The 24,100-nt window shown below is 43.6% G+C and overlaps 1 long non-coding RNA gene across 1 annotated transcript in view; it reads right to left on the bottom strand.

The window, feature by feature from the left end:
* Positions 1 to 24,100, bottom strand: part of LOC120550692 — a 66,624-nt gene that overhangs the window by 1,454 nt on the left and 41,070 nt on the right. The window contains exon 2 of the long non-coding RNA XR_005637765.1: positions 23,540 to 23,662. This is a non-coding gene — a long non-coding RNA (uncharacterized LOC120550692). The remainder of the gene's footprint in view (positions 1 to 23,539; positions 23,663 to 24,100) is intronic.

Here is a 24,100-nt window from a genome sequence, read left to right as displayed (position 1 = left end):
GCACCCATCACCTGCATAGATTCAGAATGACTGTCGCTGTAAAATCGCTGCCCACCAACATCCTCACTAGAGACGGACTAGAAACTGTACTTCAAAAACAACACAGGGCCTCCTGGTGGCTAGCTGTGCCCTGGTGACGCAGTGGTACTTTGAATCCTCCTGCATCACATCTCTCATGTCGATCTTTCCCGTCACCGTCCTCTGTATTATGTCTTCGAACTGAAACATCTTTAAGAATGTCTAGTTTCTTTGAGTCTTTGTCTCTGCAGGAGCACTGCTCCACCATTACCGTCTTTGATAACATTCTTTGGTGTAACTGTCGGAGAGCTGTTCTCAGTGATTCCATAGGGGCTCAGTGCTAGACCTGCGTGCATGTGTGAGACTATATACCTGCATGTAGGGAAAATTAGTAATTAAAGTGTAGTGCAGGTAGTGTATGTGGAGCCCTGATATGTCTGTTAATCAGATGGAGAGCTGATATTATGGGCTTGGCCTTCTATTATTTGTCTTATATTTTTATTTATTGTCACCCTCTCGTGGTGAGCTAGTGTGTGCGGTGGTCAGGGATTATGGGCTGGACGGTGCACTTGTATTAGGCCGAAAGCATTAACAGCATTTTTTTTAAAGCCCAGGAGAGTTAGATATAGTTTATTTGCTTGTAAAACCCCTCTCTCTCCTGAGTAGCCACCTAGTAAACCAGAAGAGAGTTAAGAGTTAAGGTAACATACTAACAATGACCTTTATTTCTGGTTCCATAATACAGAATAATACACAACCATTACCATTATGAAATGTGGCCTTGATACTCTCTTGCATTGCATTTGTGCAGCCATGTAAAATGTATCAGCATTGTCAAAAACACACACTGATGTGATGTGAAGCCATATATATTTTAATGCAACACCCAGAGGCCACATATGCTGAACTGGGTCTTTCAATGAGGAACTACAACTCACCGGCTGGTAATGGGCCACTTCCTTCACCATTATCATTACAGAGTATAGTGTGGGTGCCATAAGAGGCCGTTCTGAACAATAAGCAACATCAAACATTACCGTTACACCAGCAGCAACTTCGTTGTAGTGCACCCACAGCTAACTCTTTTTACTGATGCCCGCAGTAAACAGACATCAATATTGTTGTTTACTACCAAGGAAGTGGCTGCAGCACAACTATGCTTTTCCTATATTTAACAATGGTTAGGAACAGACTAGTAGGGCATAAAGGCAGTCCAAGTTTCTACTCACATGACTTTAGATTCAAAAGTGGATACCGAGAAGTGTCCTTCAACTGTAAATCAAAATATCAGGGTTGTTATTTAGAGACATTAGGCTTTTATGTAAGGTCACTTGACAGTGAGCTGCTGACAATAAAAAACCTCCCTAAAATAAGGCATTAAGTTTAGGTAATCAAATCATAAAGCATCCCATTAGAGTGTGACAAAACCGATGACACGAGCCATCTACTATCAACTAAATAATATTTTTCCTATTACGCTATAGCAAACATTTCTAAAGCATAAAATGTTGAAAAAAATAAATAATTCAATTACAGTAAAATATGTATTTTCTCAATATTAGTCCTATTAAGCGCAACTGATAATAAGAATTTGTGTGTATCAGATTGAAAGTGATCTCCTATTTGTAATATTTTTGAATCAGACAAAAAAAATCCTAATCTAAGTGTATGTATAAATTCAAATAAATATTTGAATAGGAGCATTTAATGTGTCTGGAGCTGACACTGGGCCAAACATTTTCTGATGCATGTAAACAATATCTGACTGGTCCAGCTGAAGCATTTCAAACACATTATACAACATACCACAACACTGTGGGCAGAAGCAGAACGTAACTGAGCACCTATATAATCCCTGTGCCGGTGATAAAGGACAAAACATGTACACACAATGAGAGGCACGAAAATCAGACGCTCCACTAAATGAGAAATCAAGGCACAATCAAGGGCCCGTATAATCTGCTGTGAAAACTGCACACGCAATAGCAAAAGCTGGGTAAAGCTGCTGACATGCACTCTGCATCCTTCTTCCCGCGATGTACACAAAGCAATCTTTCAATTCTCACAAACAGCTGTGTACTCTGATCCTACATTGGATAGAGTAGGCTGAAATGTGTATATTATATTTGAACTCCCTCTCCTTCACACACACACACACACACACACAATTGCATGCACACGCACACACGGGCGGTTGCCTCCTGCCATATGATGTATATGTTCTATATGATACAGCTTACACACAAGGTCATTGATATGGAGAAGGAGAAAGGGGATCAGTTATGTGCATAATGCTGTGCCTTTCTGGTCTTTATGGTAGCATATAGATGTGCTTAAGTACTGTCAAGGCAGACAAGACATGTCCTTCATAAACATGCATAAGTAACGGAAATTGATAAGATATAAGATGTAAAACAAGCATAACAAAGAGGAATGAAAGCTTTCTGTATGCCAGTGTTACATAAAACATTAACTCACACACTTGCTTACTGCACTTACGGCTATAAAACTGAGACATGGACTACCGTAGTCTAAAGACAGGAAAAGATAGCGCAGATTAAGAGGTGATGCAATAGTGCAGTCTATAGAAGTGGGTAGGCACCCTGGGGCCTAGCACCGAGCCATTAACGTCCGTCTTTTCAAAGAGTTTCTAACAATTCAGCTGCAGACTCCATCTGTATAGCCGTATCTGTCTCTTTGACCTTTATATAGCAAGCCCTTATCTGCCAAATTAATTTCAACATACTCAAGAGCACTGAGGCAAGGTGCTATATGGAGGATATGTATGTGATCACTTACAGTAGGAGGAAAGATAAACAAACAATCTGGGTCACTTGGGCTTAACTTTGTGTTTGGCATGTAACAGGCAGAGAGAAGGACGGGTCACAGTCCATTGGTCTTGAGAGACTGTAATCGGTTGAGACAACAAACACTGAATTAATAATTGGGAAAAGCAGCAAATTGCAGCGCGGGGTCGGGGTGGACAACGCAGCGAACAGAGCCACAGGGGATAGCAAATGCAACGCATGACATACAGAGACACTCTGGTGTGTACATAAACAGACAGACGTGCACGTACAAAGTTTATGGAGGTCGCTGACAGAACGTTAAACAGACACCGGTTGTTGTTGAGGCTCGGTGAAAAAAAAGCACAGGGTGATTCTACACACACACACACACACACACACACACGAATATGAACACATGCACGGACACGCACCAACATCAACAATCTATATATTTCCTGATGACCAATTATCCACTATGTAGGTGCTGCTATTGCTACATATCTTTGTGTCAGGAGCAGCTGGTGGTCAGTGGAAGCAGCACCACACTTACAATACAATATGTTGCTATTACCATGGTGTCTAGTGTTAATGCTGCACAAAGCGTGATTACACAGGATGGCTTCATCTAGCATTAGTCTTTTAGCTCCCAATAAAAGTACCTTAACTTTTCGCACAATACAGCAAACGCCGAAAACACATCAGGCAGTGGCCACTCAACGTAATAATAACATTTTTCTGCAGCCAGGAGGCGTGTTTATGTGTTTTAAGCGAGAAGACATTTTTTGTAAACATAGGTCAACATTCCGAGTTACAAGACTCTGTTACTAATTGGCTGCAGGTATTCTCTGGCTTAAAGTTAAACGACCGCCGCAGCTTTCCAAAGACATTAAAGGTGCAGTAGGTTAGACTTATAAAACTAACTTTCTGTCATATTTGCTGAAACTGACCCTATGTTCGAGAGGAACTACATGAAGCACGTAATAAAAAATAAAAAAATCCGGCTCCTCTGGCACCACCTACAGCCTGTAATGCGATTTGCAAAAATCCACCGCTCCCTGTTCAGATGCACCAATCAGGGCCAGGGGGGTGTCTAATTGCGTGTCAATAACTGCTCATGCACATGCATTCATCCTTGGGGGGGGGCTTAGGAGACCGTTTAAGGCTTTAGCAGAAAGGGACTGAGAAGTTGTCGATGTTCAAATTTTTTGGCTAAGTCCTGGAACTTCACAATCCTACCTACAGCACCTTTAACGGCTGCTCACCACAGGCTGCACTTTCGCCGCAGCTTAGTGTGTTTTCGGCATAATACTGCTGTGTAACTTCATTATACAATGTTAGGTGTAAACACTGAGCTGATCAGTATGGCATTGCTCAGAGATATGTAGTTCAGCTCACAACAGTCAGAGGTAACAAATATTGAAGAACATTAAACACAGTATTAAGTCAATTGCTATCATGTTGTTATATGACACCTGCTACTTTATTAATGTTGCTCATTTCCCGTAGGCATGGCATTTAAATATCACCTGCTGTTTCAAATGACAGTCATGCTGCTTCAGATATACTCACTCTTGTACCATGATGGCATAGTATTTCGCCATTTGAGGTTGAGAAACAGACGACTTAGATGTCTCTATAATGGCCTCAACATAAAACCCACATAGATTTGTACAAAAGCCTCTCCACAGGGATGGCTACAGGCTGCCAGCTCAGAGTGGATGACAGCCTTTAACAGCGCAGAGTGGGCTCCGACTCCAGCCTGTATGGCTTTTCAGTGTTACACATAATGGAAGTCGCCCAAGCACGATGCATTGAAATTTTTATGAGGACAGCAGTGTGGGTGGATGCATACGTCAGAAGTTAGATGTGACATTGCGGAAGGGAATGCGCATATGTGCATGCATGAGCGTGTACATGCTGCACATTTGAGAGCATGTGTGTGTGTGTGTGTGTTTTGCATGTGTGAGACAAACGAATGTGTATATATCAACAAGTGTCTGAGCGTATGGGTGTTGTGTGCGGTCACGCATACAGCCCGTATGTGTGCGTGGGTGTGCTTATTAATGTGTGCCCAAGTCATGTCCTGACTCACATTTGCATGTTGTCTTATTGCCCTGGGGAGTGTTGTACAGTATGCTGCATTTACTGTACTTTACCACCTCAGGTGGAATTTGCATAATGACTAGACCACATCTGCGGCAGTGATGGGAGGGGGGGATAGAGGCAAAGTGGGACACTTTGACACGGCATTAACACAGGGCTTCAGCTGATAGATGTGAATTATTTAGGCCAGAAAAGGTAACACAAGACTTTTGATGATTTTCTTTCTTCTAATTTTACCAGTAATTCACTACACCATTTATGCGCCATTATTATGCAACAGGGATTACACTGCATGTTGAAATATTTCTTAATCCTATACTTTGATATTAGTAAAATATAAGATACATTCAAGCTCCTCCCAACTAACTGACCCCAGTAATACTTCCACCTTAGTGCTACTTCCACCTGTGTGGCTTCGAGATGGTCAGAATCTAAGCGAGCTGAGGCATTTTGGGTGAGAGAGCAGGGAGGTGGGAGCTACTTCTCAATGACAGCCAGAAAGTGGGGCGCAAGAAGGCTAAAGGGTGCTAAGTGCACATCCAGGGTGCTGAGAATCCTCAGCTGTTTTGCCAAGGCCCCCTGTGGGGTGAATCCACTTGTCAGCAAAGCAGGCTGGGTGACATTTCTGCTTCACCTCAGAAAGGTCAGCCTTTAATTATCTCAAATGCCAGCAAGCACTGCACCTGCAAAAAATAAACCCAGGGTTGAGCTGTCTGTGTGTGTGTGTGTGTGTGTGTGTGTGTGTGTGTGTGTGTGTGTGTGTGTGTGTGTGTGTGTGTGTGTGTGTGTGTGTGTGTGTGAGGGATGCGTCAGGGTAAGATGGTAGCCTTCTTCCTTCACACATAATGAGTGCTACTGTGGCTGTCCGTGCAGAACTGGACCATCTGCCCACCTGCATGGATGCATGCATGTGGACCCATAAATGCACATTCACAGCCAAACCATGACAGACGCACACACACACACACTAAGTGTGTGTCAAACAAAGTCAATAAAACCTACAACTAAAGTAGCCCGCCAACCCGCCCGTTAAATAAAGGGATGAAGACAGTTACAGGGAACACCGGCAGCTTCTAGGAACGTCTGTGCTAAAATAGGCTGTCGACAATGTAGGTTGACAGATTAAAGACCTATAGATAGAAGAGTAGCATGGCAAGCCAGTGCTTTTACTAAATATGGGTTGGCTATATGACACAGGGCAGAGATTTCTCTCCTCATCAACATCAAAACCATGAATCAGGGAAAGTAGAAGATTAGGCGTTAAGTGAGTCAAATTATTTCCGGTGAGAATGCAGTTGGTGACAAAACACCAGGCATATCTGGCAGAGCACGACATGCAGGGTTTGCTTTTGAGCCACTCACTGTAGCTATTCAGCTCGGTCAATATTTGCAGGGGGCTATGGTAACAGGAAGCTCCCACACCCGCATACACTGCCCCATACACTTAACACTCAGCCTCACACATACACGAAAACCAACACTCCAGTCCAGAAAGTCCCACTCGTGCTCAAAGGGGGTCGGAAAGACAAAGGGCCACAGATCATCGGTGAGGACGGCGTGCGGCGAGCTCCTTGTGTTCAGGTTTTTCCGGCATTTTTTCACTCACTCTGAGAAAACATGGAGGGCCGGTCCCTATTGTTTATACAGCTGGCTCCATGGAAAGGATTGGTTAATATGAAATATGAAGAGAGCGGGGAGGTGAGAGGGAGAGAGCTGGGAAGAAAAGAGGGAAATGATCCAAGTGAGAGGGGTGGTGGGGCGAACAGGCCATAGCAGAGAGGGACTGGGGGGACATAGGAATGGAGCAATACAGATACAGGGAGAGAAAAGTGCTGGGACAGGAGGGGGCAAAAACTCCAAAAGGAAACAATACAGTGAGGAGAAAGCAATATGGCAACACTAAATCTGGGAGGAGGAGAAGAAGAGCACACACAGAAGGTCCAGGGGGACTAAATGAGGAGCAAAGTAAGAGCAAACAGAACATGGAGCAGAAGGCCCTGAGGTTTCCTAGTGGTGAGGGAGTCATGCCTCATGCGGTCTGGGGTCTGTAGTGCATGTTATCCTTTCCCAACAGTTACACACTGCAACACACTGCTACACACTGCTTCTACTCATGTAGTCCTGCCTCACCCACGCTCTGGTACTGTCCTGGCAGTCCCTTGTTTCCTCAGCTCCTTCACATACCTCCTTTAATATTTTATCTGACAAAACCTCAGGCTAAAACATTTCTTTGTAATATGATACTTGGATTTGTTTGGAAACCCAGTGCTGTAGATTCATCTGTGCTTTCTTACAAAGGAACTGAGAGCATGGGGACGACTATTTATAGTATCAAAATAAAATGTTCTTTTTGAAGGGAAGGAGCCAATGTCGTGAGATTCTCTACACAAAACATCGAGCAGAACAATGCTGAACAAATCAATAGAAAGAAAATCAGCAAATATTCACATTTGAGAAGTAAGAAGCATTGAGTTTTTGCAATACATTTTTTTGTAATGTAGTAAAAAATAAAAATAAAAAAACATTCCATTTCGTAACTAAAAGACAATCTTCGTTCTGAATATTGTTTAGTTTGATGTTGGATCAAATTAGCGGCCCCCTTTGGGGCTACAAACAATAAACTTTTTTTTTTTTTTTTTTTTTTTTTTTTTTTTTTTTTTTTTTTTTTTTTTTTTTTTTTTTTTGGGAGGGGAGATGTAATTTTATCTTCGAGCAGGACTCCAACAGACTCAACACACCACACCCGCTTGTCGCGATGCGCTTGCCGCATACTTGCCTACGCACACACACACACACACACACACACAGAATATCTACAGTCGAAACACTTAAGCTGTCATATTCCATATGCATAAACATAGATATCACTCTCTGTGCGCATAAGGGGACAGAACACAGCTGGCTCAAGACGATGAGCCAGCTGTGCACTAATCAACCGTGCGTGCGTGTGTGTGTGTGTGTGTGTGTGTGTGGGTGTGCAATCACCACTTCACCATGTGTCTTTGTACATGTGTGCCTGCCTTTAAGGTTGTGTCACCTTTGTGTATCTATCCAGGATATCAGGCTACCAATGTTATGCAAAACATTACAGACACATTTCAACACAGAAGATCCAGTGATACAAGAGCGAGTGACGCACTAAAGCGCAGGGCCCCTTCCTGTTTATGCCGCCACTCGCCCACTGAAAGGATCAAAGAAGGTCTGCCCCTCCGAGCTGGTGTGTCCTATTTTAAAAGGGACAGTCTACGGTTCCTTCAGGCAACTCATTACCAGCATTTTTTTTTAAAGTATATAGACCAATTGAACTGACATTATAATTCAAAACCACGGACAACTAATAGTCTATTAAGGTTCAAGCATCCTTGAGTGTGTTTATACATGAATCTGTGTGTGCTGCAGCCACAATTGTGGGACTGTGAAAATTGTTAAATGTCACTGTATTTCCAGAGGGCTTGTTAGCATCTTGTTTTCAGAAGGCTAAATTCAATTACTTGAATGATCTACCGTAGGGTGTGTTTGTACCTGTGTGTGTACGCTGCATAATTATAAGGTTTTATCCGCTTTTCACACAGACAGTGACACAGTAAGGGAAACGCTCCAGTGCATGAAGGTAGACCAGAGGTAACCCATCACATTACCAAATCAGGGGCTCTGAATACGCCAAGGACAGATACCTATGTAGGTCAATTTGTTCCGGCATGGCCTTCACAACACCACCGTTATAGGATGCAATAGGTGAAAAAATACACGTAAATACACGCAGTTAAGAGCAGCTGCCTGTCTGAATGTGGCCTCACACACCAGCAAAACTGACGCTGCTTTCTGCTTGCTGCCATTTGAAACCACCAATGCGTAGAGATGCCTTGTGTAGCTTTCATTTTCTTTTGTTACCAACATAAGCTGTATATAAAAAGGGGATGAACAGATTATATTTCCTGAGGAAGCTGAGATCCTTGGTGTGCAGCAAGATGTTGTGGCCAGTGAACTGTACCTCACTATACAGTAGTCTGCTGGGGAAGCAGCATTGGAGCCGCCGACACCAACAGACTTAAACTGATTGAGGAGGCTGGCTCCGTAATTGGCTACAAACCAGACACCTTTGCAGTTGTGGTGGAAAGGAGGACACTGAACAAACGTATTCATTATGGATAATCCGGACCACCATCTCCACCACCTACTGGACAGGCAGCGGAGCTCTTTCTCTAACAGACTGGTTCACAAGGACCGATATAGGAAATCTTTCCAGCCCAAAGCAATAACTCTCTACAACACCTCACCTCTGTCCAACAGAGAACTCTCAGCGCTCTCAGCTTTATAGTTTCTGTCTCAAACCTTCTCATCTCTGCTAAGCTCCTTCAATAGCCTGAATCTGCAAATCCCTATTATACCTACAGTAAAATGGAATCACTTAACAACATCATGTACTGATCAATTTTGTTTAGAATGTAGATTCCTTTGTATTGTGTATGTGTGGGACTGTGAGTGACACTATGTCGCTGGAGAATTAACCAGTATCAGCAGGCTGCAGTAATTCAGCAGTCAGTAATGTTTCTCCATACATATCAATATGGGATTAAACTTTCATGTCAGCTGGGTCCTACAGCATGTGATCATGAGCTATCCACCAGGGTGGACACATGTCAGACGACAGCAGCATGATCCAGCCCTGCTACCAGTTGTGGTGCCATCTGCATTTAATGCCCCTGAGCAACCTACAGTATGCTTCCCGCTGCACATCATTCTTACCCTGGAGGGGAAATGCATAGTTCCACAGCGCGTGTGTGTGTGTGTCTGTATTCATGTGTTTGTTTATATGTAACAGTGATGAGGGGACAGGGGGTTTGTGGGTCAGGGCAGACACAGATAAAATGGTCAACATGACCTCCTAGCTCATGACACACACGCATAAGCTAACATACATCGTGTGTATGGGATTGAGTTGCCTGATGATGCCCAAAGGTCATTGTAGAAATACCAAAAACTGCGAGATTAAGAACATACATTAACCACACACATACACATATTAATCCATCTGGCAGCATGCGAAACAATGTCCAAATGTGAAAAAAACAACAGCTGGATTTAGCTTGGATACTGCTTAGTGACAGGGCTTATGACCAGAAGGACCTTATAGATTAGTACATGCGTGTGTGCATACTCCATCTTTTAATTAAGAAAGCAAGAGAAATAGAGAATTTGAAAAAAAAAATAAAAGTGAAAGATAGTTTAAAATGGTTGGATGGTTAAAAAAAAAGCGATAAAGCAAACAAGAGCAAGATTGTGACACTCGTCCTATCCAATGCTTTCCCTTTCTCACACAGACACACTCTCAGTTACACTCACACGCACACACACTTACATTAATGGAACAAATATCAAGAATATGCCGGCCCCTCTTCCCTTGCCTGCTCTCTCCAGGAGTCATAAAACTCCCATTAAAAAATGCATGGGCTCCATAAGCTGCCAGACCTATCTATTAACTGTGTTATAGTGTAGCTGGCTATAGCTGCTGACGGCAGCCAGGGAATGCTGCTTTCCATTAGAGGAGAGGGGGGAGTGGGAAAGGGGATGAGGAGTGAAGAATGAGGGGAAAGACAGAGTTTACTCATTTTTCTTTTTCCCATGGCACTGCAATCTGATGCCTGCGCGTTTGGGCATTTGGAAGAGGGGGAGGCGGTGACTTCAACATGTAAGCCTGCATAAGTATAAATGTATAACTCTGTGTGTGTGTGTGTGTGTGTGTGTGTGTGTGTGTGTTGTTTTGCACCTGTGTGCGAGTCTGTGGCCGAGGCGAAAAAAGTAATTGATTCAAGTGTTTCTGGGAGATTTTCCCCAGTGCCCTTAGGCGCTCACCAGATGACTATTGGTTGGTTAATTGATTGATTGGCATCAGGCCGACAGTGAGTCAACAACATCATCACTCTTCGTATGGACCCAGGCGCACAAACCTTCCACTCTCCGCCAGTCTTGCTTATCATCATCCTTTACAACATTCAAATACTTAGTACTGCTAATTTGGGAATGGGCTACATTTCGAAGACAAAACTTTTCACAGAATTTGTCCTCCTCAGTATCTTTAAATTACCCATGATAATCTACTTTTAAGAACGTAAACTGTGCTTATACATTTAGACATGGGGAAGGATTTTTTCACCCAAGTGTTCGGTGTACAGGTATCTGTTCTTCTCTCTGTTTCCATTTTCCAACTGCAATGTATTTTTTCCTCCTTAGCCTTTTCCAACAAAGCTGCCTGCTAATCTGGGCTAGCTTCCACTTTGGCCATTAGATATAATGCAATCATGAAAAACACTACACTCATAGCAACTAAAAATAACCATGAAAACAGAAAATTGTCTGTATTCATTTAACTGAGCAACCCTCCTCACCTAAGCGTCCTTGAGCAAAACACAAAAAATCAAACCTGCACTTGATACGAGCATCTGCCTAATGTCTTTGAATTAAAATGTAAATGAGGTTTGGATGGTTTGGGTGATCTTCAACACGCCAGTGTGCATCTCTTCTCGGTGGTATTATTTTCCTCTCCTAGGCCCCACCTCTCTGTGCATGTGTAAGTCAAACACTATGAAAATTAATGAGCTAGCGCCTAAAGTAGTGGTGACACTTAGGAACAAGGCTCCCGTCCCTTTAATGGACCATATAGACAATGGCTGTGGTATTTCAATTAACGGACAATGGGACGACATGAAATAATGACATATAGGAAGAGCTGAGTGACACGTGAGAATGAGGTGGTAACGGCGGCGCCTATCCCTTTAATGGGCCATTGTGGTTGAGCATAGACAATAGGAGTTAATAGGAAATGTAAAATTATGATGTAGGCCCTGTCTAAAGGGGTGAGTGACACCTGGGAGTGAAGCTGTTACATCTTAATGCACTGCTGCCACCGGGATGAATCAGCTCCGCATAAGGGGGGTGGAGACCATCTGAAGGCCACTAATAGCAGCCGCTGTCAGTCTCACATTAACCTTGAGAACAGCCAGGGGACTGTGTTAGTCCTGCTGACCTCACACACACACACACACACACACACACACACACACACACACACACACACACACACACACACACACACACACACACACACACACACACACACACACACACACACACACACACACAATTCCTGTTATGTCCACATGTATGACTGAAGGATGACTGTGTGTGTGTGTGTGTGTGTGTGTGTGTGTGTGTGTGTGTGTGTGTGTGTGTGCACGCACTCGCGTGTCTATCCCTCTTCCTGTGTCTTATGAGCAACATCAGTAGGATTAAATCAGTCCATCACAGGCTGCTATAACACCACATAGGCTGTCTGAAATCACCTAAGCCTTTCCTGTTGCCCCCAGGGTTAGGGTCCATGTAGACCAATAATAGCTCTCCCTAAGCTAATTTTTGGTGTACACAGATGTGCACACGCGCGTGCAAATGTCGTCATCAGCTCAGAATGGAACAAAACCAAGCTATATTTGTGTGTGTATATATAAGTTTGACAAAATTGACAAATATACAAAAACGTGTGTAAGAATCCTGTTTTCCAACCAATCCTAAACCAAATGTAAATATATATTCACCTACTTACAGTATCTTTTCCATTTTCTAAAGATATACTAATGTATCAAGCAACCTGAAACCACTTCCTGTCACTCATATGTATGGGTAATACGTACAACAAATTCATTCCTTGTAGTACAAACTGCTAAAATGCCAAACAAATGTCGACCTTGGGATTTTGGAAACGGAGCGAGATGCATAGCTTTAGTGAAAGCTGGATGTGTTTTGCTGTTTGGCCTGACTGACAACAAGGATGGTGTGTTGAGGCATGACGGGGCAGGCGGATGCCCATGTGCTTTCAGTCAACTTCCACTGGCAGGAGGAAAGACAGAACGTGGAAGATAAATGGAGATGGGCTTAGAGAAAGAGACAGGAAAACAAAGAAGCATTTTTTTTTTTTAAATAAAATGGTTGGAATGGCTCCCTGGGAGAACGAGTGAAAGCATGATCAAACACAGCAATGACCTAATTTTCTGCCACACATTGCAAAGAAGTGAGGAGAATAAGGATCAAAGGAGATCAGCGCTGGAGAGAATGCGCTGAAATCGAGGAGGATTTCTCTCTCCGTGAAGGAGGTTGGACATGAGCGGAGGTGGTGAAGGGTTATTGGTGGTAGCAAACCCAAACAGTACATGATTGAATTTATTGTTCTTGATCAAAAAAATGTGTTGTGTGTTGCTTGGGACCCTGTGAAGAACTTGGCCCCACACAAAAATCTGAAATGTTCTTGTTTCAAATTCTTCAGTAGCTATAGAAATATGAATATATAGCCTTTAAAACCCAGTAAAAATGACCATCTAATAACCAGTAGCCCCATATGGAGACCAAATGCAAACTGCACCATGTGACATGCAGTTTAATATTTAGGTAATAGTATGGACAGCTCCCGGGTGCTGAAATGAGGTCAAGTAAACTTTGCTTTGCCAGACCTTCCTCCACCGCGGCGCTGCAGAGGAGGGTCTGGCTGGTCCACACAGCATTCCGGGACGGGAGAATAACGTGCTCTGGTTTATTGGCATTTCTTTAAACCAATCACAATCCCCTTGGGCAGTGCTAGGCACCGGGAAAAGCCGCGGTGCCGCAGCAAAATAGCCTTGGGAAGGAACTTGTTTTGGTGGAACGTGTGTACGTTCAAAAGTTGTTTTAGTCGTGCATCAGAAACTGTGAATGGACAGATTGTCTAGCTAGCTGTCTGGATTTACCCTGCAGAGATCTGAGGAGCAGGTAACCATAGTCCTCATAAATCCACCAGAGTTTAAAATGCCAACACAAAGGAAGCCCAAAGCAACGGATATCCGGCCTAAAGGAGTGAAATCCGGCGGAACGGCAACGGAGCAATCCCGGAAGTGAACATAGCAGAAGTTAACTTTATTTAAATGAAACAAGACTGTATTTCTTTAACATTTCTACACTTGTGATGCAAAGAAGACAGGTAGCAGTCTGACACTGGTTTTAGGCCTCACTGTCTTTTTTAAAGAGGTAGGTAAGCGGTATCTCACACCATTTATAAGAGGACGACACATATAGGCATTTCTTAATCTGATGCCTGTTGGAAAAATCAAGCAGTCTTACGACCTGACAACACTATGGTTAAGGTTTGGTTAGGTTTAGGCATAAACACGATATGGTTAAGGGTTACGAAAAGAGCGTGGTTTGGATTGAAATAAGTACATAGTTAAGTTTAGGGGACCTTTGTCATCATGGTTACAATAATATTCACTCGGTTAAGGTTAGAGGACGACTGTGGTCATGGTTAAAAGAAAACAAAGTTGACTTTCTGTATGAAACTGTAAACAAACAGCGGTCTCCCATGTTAAAGTCCTATGGTGTGTCTTCCCACCAATCCACCCCCGACCTCCTCTCTGACTGATTTATAATAACGTCACCCAACTTCCACCTTTTCTCCCGATGGTCATAATTTTGGATGCTAGAGGGCTTTGTCACTTAAAGATGCAGTAGGTAAGTCTTATAAAACTAACTTTCTGTCATATTTGCTGAAACGGACCCTATGTTCCAGTAGAACTACATGAATTATGCAATATAAAAAAAATCCAGCTCCTCTGGCACCACCTACAGCCTGTAGTGCGATTGGCAAAATTCCACCGCTCCCGGTTGATTTTCTCCAATCAGGGCCACAGGGGGGGTCTATCTGCCTGTCAATCACTGCTCAGGCAAGTACACGCATATATAGCGTTCTCCCCTCCCCCTTCCCCGTGCACGAGCTGCAGAAAGATTTCCCAAAACTCGGGTGAATATTGGAGTGGCTTTTCAGAGGTGGCGTGAGCTCCAGGATCTGAAGAACGATGCAGATGTGGCCACATTTCTTCTCGACAGCTAACATAATTACCATGAATGATTTATCTTTCACTTGGTTATTAGTAGTCAAAAGACCACAAAGCTACGTTCGTGAGGATGATAGTAACGTTTTCACAGTGGTCGGTCTGATATGATGCTGAAATGGCTAACGTTAGCTTGCTAGTTAGCATCGTTTTACTGTTGGTGAGTAAAGTTAACATTGTGTTGGTGTTTAGTTATTGAAAATGTTGTCTGTCTGACATGCCGTTAGTTCTGTCACACTCCCTTGTGTGGGAGGGGCTTAGGAGACGGTTTGGGCTGCAGCAGAAAGGGGGGAGGGACTGAGAAGTTGTCGATGTTCAAATTTGTTGGCAAAGTCCTGGATCTTCACAATCTTACCTACAGCAGCTTTAAACGTGATTTGGGGCATTTGCTGAAACAACTGATACTGTTGTTTTTCTTGAAGCTCAGTCTTTCAAACAGTCAGGGCTGCATCTCTACTGTACCTGTATGCCTTCACATATCCCTGTGGTCTATGGCCCAACCCTAACTGCCACACACACACACACACACACACACACCGGGTCTATGATGGGGAAAAAGCTTTTAAAAGGGCTAACATTTGTGCTTGAGTGGCCAGAACATTGTGTGCAGCGCTGCCTCTGCCAATCGCTGCACACAGTCCACTACAGTGCTGCTGCGACTGGACCAGAGAGATATTTTTAGAAAGCCGTCAACAAGTTTCATGTCCCCAAACGGGTGTAATCATATTATGCTGGAGGTGCTAAAAGCCTTGACTCGGGTAAGCACGTCACTGAAGGAAAAAGGCTGAGACACACAAGCACCGTTTCCAAGGGAGTCTTGAGAGCTAGAAGCTTAGGGACAGAATGGGAGGAGTAGATAAAGAGAGACATACATACAAACTCCGCATGTGAGATAGAAAGAGTCGAAGAAAGAATCATAAGGAGGTAGGTTCAAGAGCTGACAAGGAAGGCTGAGATGCAAATGAAGCCACTGGTCAAGAGCATTAGCTTTGCTGTTGGAGGGTGTGGCGGTGGCTCAGGTTGAAGGCTTGATCGTTTTTGACAGCGTTTGGTATCGGCAGCTCCGAAGGTTCAAGCCAGCCATGGCCATGATAGATGAAAGACTGAACTTTAATCAGAATAGCTCCCGGAGCATTTTCAGGGAGGTAAACAGGTTAATCAGTCAAGCCCTCCTTCCATCCTCCCTCTCATTCTCCCCTACTCTTTCCTCAGCACATGACCACTTCTGACACTGGCATGCCATTCGTCTCTTTCCCATCAGCACCTCGCCCTGCTTCTTGCCTTCTCCAGCCCTCATTCCCCCCCCCCCCACACACCCTGCATCACATCTCTGCAACCAGCCAGAGGAACAGACAACCTCCCCCCCCTCCGCTGCCCATACTATCAGGCACATCCCACTATCATATGAAGGGGGACTTGAACAAAGCGCTCCATCAACCCATTTATTACCTCACACAGCATCATCCGCCATAAAACTATGAGGTGGGAGGAGAGCATTCAGCAAACAGAGGCTATTCATACGCTCTTGGTTTCTTGCATTATTCCCCCTCCACTAGCTTGTGTCTTAGGAGGTAGATAATCACTAGGTGGTAGATAATCAAAGTGATCGCTCCATATCTTTAAAAAACCTTGAAACAAATCCTGCTGAAATCTAAACCAATGAGGCAAAGGCAGGAGAAAAAAAATAGTAGACGGAACAGCCAGGCATTATCCATTGTTCTTGGTGTCCCAAGGGTTTATTTATTAGTGGCCCTGTCTTACTGCCTCTCCAAGAAACAGCTAGGCGTGTTGGCCTGCATAAAAACTTGTGCAATGTGCTGAACAGTGCCAAATGACTGCACGCCTGACCACCGGACATTTTAAACTAAAGCTACAACTGCAAAAATGAAACCAAGAACTAAGAATTCCCCACGAGTTTACGGTTTAAGCCGCATTCCATGTTTCTGTCATCCATCTCATACATACAAACACCCCCCCCCCCCACCCCCCCTCTCTCCCCAAGAAAAATAAACAATCAACTCGGACAAACCACTTTGGCCAGCCGAGTGTGATCCTTACAAAGACTTAACAGCTCCTGTGGAGAGAAGCCACATCCAATCTGAAATTACCCACACCAGCTCTTCAACCACACGGCATTTAGGCAGTTGCCGGGCCTCGGAAAGCAAGATTATATTGTGTTGTCTGGGAGCCCAACCACAGACTTTGGTGAGCAATCAACAAGGGCTGCCTCTCGCCAAGATAAACGTCACAGGCGGTTGCCACTCATTTACAGGCTGAGCTGCCTGACTCTGCTGCATCTTTGCTGTTCAGCATCAAAGTGGTCGCCTCGCTAGTTTTCTCTCTAGCCTTGGAGTGCAGATTGTGTTTGGAAAAAAATGCTGTTTACATTTGCCCAGGATATTGCAAAAGGACACTCGTTGTGCAATATGAGTTAGGAAACACACTGTACAGGAGGCCTTCAGGGGGAACAGAGGAGGGAATGCTCATTTGGGGACCGTGTACGTGCTTTATGCTGGGAACTCTCCAAGTGTATTGGTGTTATTACCATCCTTGTACCAAGCTCCGCTTTTGTCAAAGAGAGAATTCAGGATGTTCGCTTGTTTAATGATGTGAGCATCCGTGCTGTAGTTTGAACTATATACACAAGCACCTTAGAGGGAGAAAAATGCTAATGAAGCTATTAATGATACATTATTGCATAACTCAAGGTGGCAGCGAGAGAGGAGGAGGACAAGTTCCACAGCATCGTCTTTTTTTGTTGTTAAATAATATCACGATTAGAGAGCTGTGTGGGAGTTAAGATAAAGTGAACTGAAAAGTGCCGGAAGACAGTCGCTCTGTTGTTGGGGAATGGGAGCTGGATAGTTGGCTAACACACATACACACCCACTCATATGTGGGAAATGTGTGATTGTATCGATGCTCCAAAATGCACACATACACATATCATAGGCTGATCTCCTTAAGGGCCAGAAATCCCATGTGAGTTTACACTATTACATCCATTCTCAGGGGATTTTATAATTCAGAACACCAAAATGTAACATATTGTACTGTAGTCTTCTATTACCACTGGGTTATATAACACAACAGAGTGTCTTGTGATACAATTTCTTCTTGCTTACATTTTCTGTTTATAAAGTATGTGTTTCTGTACAGTAGCTGGCACTCCTTTCTCTTATGCCATAGAAGCTATCATTGTAATTCTTTTATTTATTCAAAGAAAGTGCTGTTACAGGAACAGAGAGCAGCAATGCATTTACACATTTAAATTTAAAACCTCAGACAGCTTACTGCAAACTAACTATTACTAAGCTGTGATTTGCTTGGTATAACTTACTGGAATTTGCAATATTGAATAAGATTCTGACAAAAATATGGAATAAGGCAGAGTTTGCCAGTAGGACAAGGTGCTAGATACTGACACACATTTGCCATGTCATGAAAAGTGGCCTGGAATTCTCCACAGCCTAATGATACATGGAAGACGGAGCCTGTCCAGCCAGCTGAAAGTGATTTGGTGGGATGAAGGGAAAAAAAGCAGGGAGAAAAAGAGGAACAGACAGAGAAAAGGAGGAATACAAGGAATGAGAGGTGGAGGGAGACAGTCATCAGCGCTGGTGTACCATCTCTCTGTAGATCGAGATGAATTTGTCCTGACAACACCTCCTGACCCATCTGCACACAACAACGCACACACATAAATCTGGCCCAAGAAAGGGGAGGGAGGGAGCAATGAGGGTGTGAGTAAATAAAATAGCCTACTAGATGGAGTTTAGTAGGGGCAGAAACAGACTCGGGAGTGCCAGAGAAAAACTATAAAACATTGAAATGGGGAAACAGCAGATGAGGAACAAATGAATTTTGGTAACGAGGCAGAGTGAGCGGCGGGCATGAGAAAGGAAGACAGAGATGAAGAAAGAGCCTGAAAGAGAGAAAGTGAAATGGATGAAGAAAAGAAAACGGGGAGGAAATAGAGAGGATGTGACAGACGGAGGGAAAGACACACCTTGTCAAAAATATTGAGAGAGCAGAGGAGAAAATGAACAGGAAGACAGGAAGAGAGAGAGGAATACAAAGATTGAATGAAGATAGAGAGAGTGAGGGAAGATGCCTTATTTTCCTCCATCTCAATTTGCACAAAACTTTCATTACCACCAATTTGGGCCAGAAGCCGTAGGCTGGACCATTAGATGAGCCTAGCATCAATCAGCCTAATCTCCCTCCCAGGCCGCTAAATTACAGCTCCCAGTTGCTTATTAAAATTTGTCGCTCGTCTCCCAACACCCGGCACTGCTGGAGATTAGACAGGGGCCCCCAGACAAATCTGTTCCAGAGGAGAGGAAGAAGAGGAAGAGGAGGAGGAGAAAGGGGGGTGTACAGGGACAGTAGTAGGGGGGAAAAAGAGAAATGTGCTTGCTGAGACAGAGCGGATCAGAGTGGGGGACAATCATATGGTTTGATTTATACACTACCGTAGATCAGCACACACACACGCACACAAACACACGCACACAAACACACACACACACACACACACACACACACACACACACACACCTTCACTGCATTTCAGCCTCTCTTCACACACTCATACATCCTAATACATCCTATATACACCCGCCGCCACATGCCCACACCCACATCCCCCCCAAATGCAGTTTTCTATTCCTGTCAACAATAAACACACACACACACACACACACACACTAGTATGGAGAAAGCAGGGTTTGCGACGCCTCCCATTGCACACTCAATCAAACCGGGAGCCAGATAAGACGCATGATGAATGGCGTAATTGACGGCAGCAGGGTAATGCTGCATCGCTCTGGGTTTGGTTCCGAGAGAAGAGGGGCGAGTGGGTGATTAGCCTGTAGGATTTACTGTTATTGCCCGTCTTATTAAAAAATACTAAGACTGTCTGCCTCGCCTACTGTAGCAAATATCCAGCGACACAGCACATAGGGCCCTACACCTTCTGAGGGCTGAGCACACAGCAGGGCTGCACCTATATGGATTCAGGTTGAAGTCTGCTCATATCACAGAAATCCGGCTCAGCTAAACTTAGAGGTTGCAGGGAAGAAACCGAGATGCAGAAATTCTGAAAAACATGAATTCACACCCAGGAGATTTCTCCTTTGGGTGACACTTCTCTTTGCTCACTTTAAGCATCAAAAGCACTTTAAAGACAGAGAGAGAAAAAGAGTATACGAAGTGAAGTGTGTGTAGTTCAGTGGATAAAGGAGGATAACGAGGCAATTCTACTTCAGGCGGCTGTGCACTCAACAAATCAAACACTCTCATTTCACATACCTGAAGCTACCAAAGGTCCTTGACAGGAGTGAGCCAGATAGTGTACTTAACAGCCACACGGAGGCCGCTCGCTCCCTAACAACACGTCTCTGCTGTCCCTCTGCAGAGGGATTTCTCCTCAGACGGTCCACGCCATCTGATGACTCTGATTTGCTGTTCGTTGGGGCCTGACCTGTCTCAACAGATCCTGACTTGTGGCACATGAAGATTATGATTTCAATAAGCGAGGGTCAGGATGTTGTTGTTCAGACACTGTAGCACATTTTAAAGAGGCAGGTCTCAAGGAACCAATTATTATCAGATTAAGGTGGGAAAGCAATGTTAATTGCATTTGCGCTCCCCTTTTGACAAAAATGTTGAATTTTAAAATAGTTGAAAGATTAGCTTTGTAGGGCTGTCAACGTTAACACATGCGATTAATCTAAAAAAATGAATGAACGCGTTATTATTTTTTTTTAGCCTCTTCCTGTTATCCCGATGGTTACACTTCCGAGTGATATCGTGTGTCTCGGCGAAGGTGAGTAAACGATGACAGAGGAGACGGACCAAAGTTGTGTGCACTTATTGCAGGGATGAACTGTCCTTCCACCAAAACACGACAAGTTCAAAGTACCATCTTCGGGGCGAAACACAGTTTTGCTGATGTTAGCAAAGACGCTAGGGCTGAGACAGGGTCAACAAGCCGTGCTCGTCAAACGACACTGGCGGAGTGCAGCCGGGGCTAACCAGTACAATCGCTAAATGGGTCGCTACAGACTGCAGGCCCATCAACATAGTTCAGGACCGTGGGCTTTTAGGACATCATTCAGATCAGCACAGGCGACCCATCATATAAGCTACCTTCAAGGGGAACTACTGTTACAAAAATACATGAACTGTACGACGCTGAAAAAGTGAGGCAGTTGACAGAAGGTACTTTTCATCACAAGCAGGTGCATACGGTAAGCTGGCCCATATTGCAAAAAGCTACTTGGCCACACCTGCCTCAACAGTGCCACGTGAGAGACTGTTCTCTTTGGCAGGCAACATTCTACAGAAGAGGTCAGCTCTAGCATCTGAAAATCTGAACAAGCTAGTCTCCCTGAGCAACCGGTTGAAAGAAGAGTAGACTGTATGACTGGCTGACAGGAAGCATGTTGCACAGATGCACACTGTTTGAAGTAATTATCTTTAACCAAGAATGTAGATACTGTTTCCTCTGTCTCTTCACATGCATTATGGCATTCTATTTCTAAAATAGCCCTACTTATTGTTGCATTCACTTGAGTTGTTGTGATGTTACTATGCAAAGAAATTACAGGTAAGCTATTTGGGACTTTGTAGCAGACATTACTTTGTAACAGTTGTTGGTTACTGCTAAATATGTCTGCAGTTCATATGGATTCCTCAACAAATTAAGATTGTTATTGAACACCTGTTTAATAAATGTTAATGGTTGATACAATACAACTGAATAATCTGTTTCTTTAAACCAGTTTGTCATGCATTTATTTATTTCAACACTGCACATTTACAAGTAAATCCCAGTATTATAAATGTGTGATTAATCGTGATTAATCATAGAGTGATTAACTAGATTACATTTTATCGATTGACAGCACTACTTGTAAGGTCTTACACCAGATAAAACTAACCAGTGTCTATAGATACTGTAGTACGATATTAAGGGAACATTGGTGTAACATGGTTGCTTCATTAATTGGCAAAATGAATACATTTTTTTAAATAGATTTTTTTAAACATGATTGATCAGTTTTAAATGTTAAGATTTGCTGATTTTCTATGTTAAATATTATTCTAAATTGAGTACCAACTCATTTGAAGAAAATACTCTGGGGTCTGGGAAATTATAATTATTATTATTTTCTGACATGAAACCCTAAAACCTGTTCACTTTTGGGATAAATACTGTAAAGCCTTAAACTAAAGCTTTCATTTCTAAATATGATGTTAAAACTGTTCTGGCTAACTTGTATTGCAGGAAATTAATTGGAGAGAAAACCAAGGTAATAGTCTTTTCAAAAGATGAAATGAAAGAAATGCAAGCCTTTTTCCTGCACAGCTAATAATGTGACATATGGCGTTTTTCCATTACATGGTACCTGCTCGCCTCTACTCGCCTTTTTTGGTTTTCCATTATGAAAAAAAGTGCCTGGTACCTGCCAACAGGTCCTTTTTTTAGTATCACCTCCGTCCTCGAGGTTCCAAGCGAGCTGAGGCGATACCAAAAGGTGACATGAAAACCTGCAGACTACTGATTGGTCGGAGAGAATTGTCACTAATCACAGCGTCATCATTGCTAGCAACAGATGGGGGGTGTCCTGAACAAACCCGCCATTTTTAAATAGTTTAGCCAGCTGTGGGTTTTTTTGCTTCCTCCAGCTTCTTTTGAAACAAAATTTGTCTTCTGGCTGTGGCAACAGCCACATGGCGAGAGTCAAAAACAACACACCTTCGGCGTTCTGTGTGTGTGTCGCGTTAAGTCATGGTAGTTTCCTGCGGCGTCGCTATGACGACCAGCCACGCTCGCCTCAGGCATGAGGCGGTACTAAATCTGCAATGGAAAAAGGAGGACGGGGCACCGTGGCCGAGCCGAGCCGGGCTGGTACTAGCAGCGGGTAAGCGTCAGAAGAGCAGAAACCGATTTCCACCACACACTTAAAAACATACTGTGTACATATTTTAACAAGGGCAGATACACAATGCAATGAGATGCACACAAATCCTAGAATTCTGTCACTGCGCAGACAAAGACATATTGCATCTGCTGCACACAAGCATAACGGTGAGAGTGCAGCAACAGCGAGCAGTGTGGTTGCACAGAGCATGTCCACTGTCAACACATACTGACACCGTAACCAGCACAGGGGAAACCACACATGTACACACTGAGCCAAATGTGGTCTCAGACAAAGCCCAGTGAGCTGCTATAAATATAAGAGAAACATGGCAGTTGCTTTGTCTGAAAGTTTAATAAGCACAGCACCTAGAGTATTCAAAGATAAAAGTGTTGGCAGTGGTGAGGAGACGTGAGCCAAAACGCTGCGGCCTCTCCGTGCTATTTTAAAGATGAGTTTGATGTGTTGTTGTTGATTCAGTCGGCTTTGTTTCGCTACATAAAACTCAGTGAATCACATTTACTGCTGTTGCACGGTGTGTATATGATTTATGAAATGAGTTCAGTCCAGGATAGGATCTACAGCTGTATGGAGAGAGAGAGAGAGAGAGAGAGAGAGAGAGAGAGAGAGAGAGATAGAGAAAAGAAAGAGAGAAAGAGAAAGAAAAAAAAAAAAAAAAAAAAAAAAAAAAAAAAAAAAAAAAAAAAAAGAAAAAAAAAAAAAAAAAAAAAAAGAGAGGGGTGAAAAAAAAAAAAAAAAAAAAAAAAAAAAAAAAAAAAAAAAAATCTACCTCTGTTGCTCGCCAGCAGCCCCTTTGTGTTGCTGTTCAGACTGATTGAGTGGTGTGCTGTTCGGCCAACTGGGCTTCCGGCTGGTGGACTGCCTGCATCGATTGCTTGGCTGAGGCCTTCTTCTGGAGCACACACAGCAAAAAAATAGAGAGAGAGAGAGAGAGAGAGAGAGAGAGAGAGAAAGATGGAGAGTGAAACATACAGAGTAAAGAGAGAAAGGTAAGGATGGAGAGAGAGGAATGGAGGGGAGAGAAAACAGGGGAACATTAGCTTAAATGAAAGTTTATTAGCTGTATCAGTCAGTCAGTCGGGTGGGGGTTTTGCCCCAGGCCCTCCATCCTTCCACTCTATCTATTTCCCCCCCTCTTTTTGCTTGTGTGTATGTGTGTGTTTGTAAGAGGAGGGGTTGGGGGGGGGGGCAGGCATGAGGCATGACGGGAAAACATTAGGGTGTTGGCAAGTCGCCTGTACACAAGCCAGTAATTGGCTTGGGTAATGGTCATGTCCAGACAAATGGTATAGGCCCTAACCGTGTTACGAGCAAGCGACCGCTCCGCCTG

Source organism: Perca fluviatilis, chromosome 21 (assembly GCF_010015445.1).
Source record: "Perca fluviatilis chromosome 21, GENO_Pfluv_1.0, whole genome shotgun sequence".
Lineage (NCBI taxonomy): Eukaryota > Metazoa > Chordata > Actinopteri > Perciformes > Percidae > Perca > Perca fluviatilis.
The sequence above is the reverse complement of the archived record's forward strand: the minus strand, read 5'-3'. Positions and strand labels throughout refer to the sequence as shown.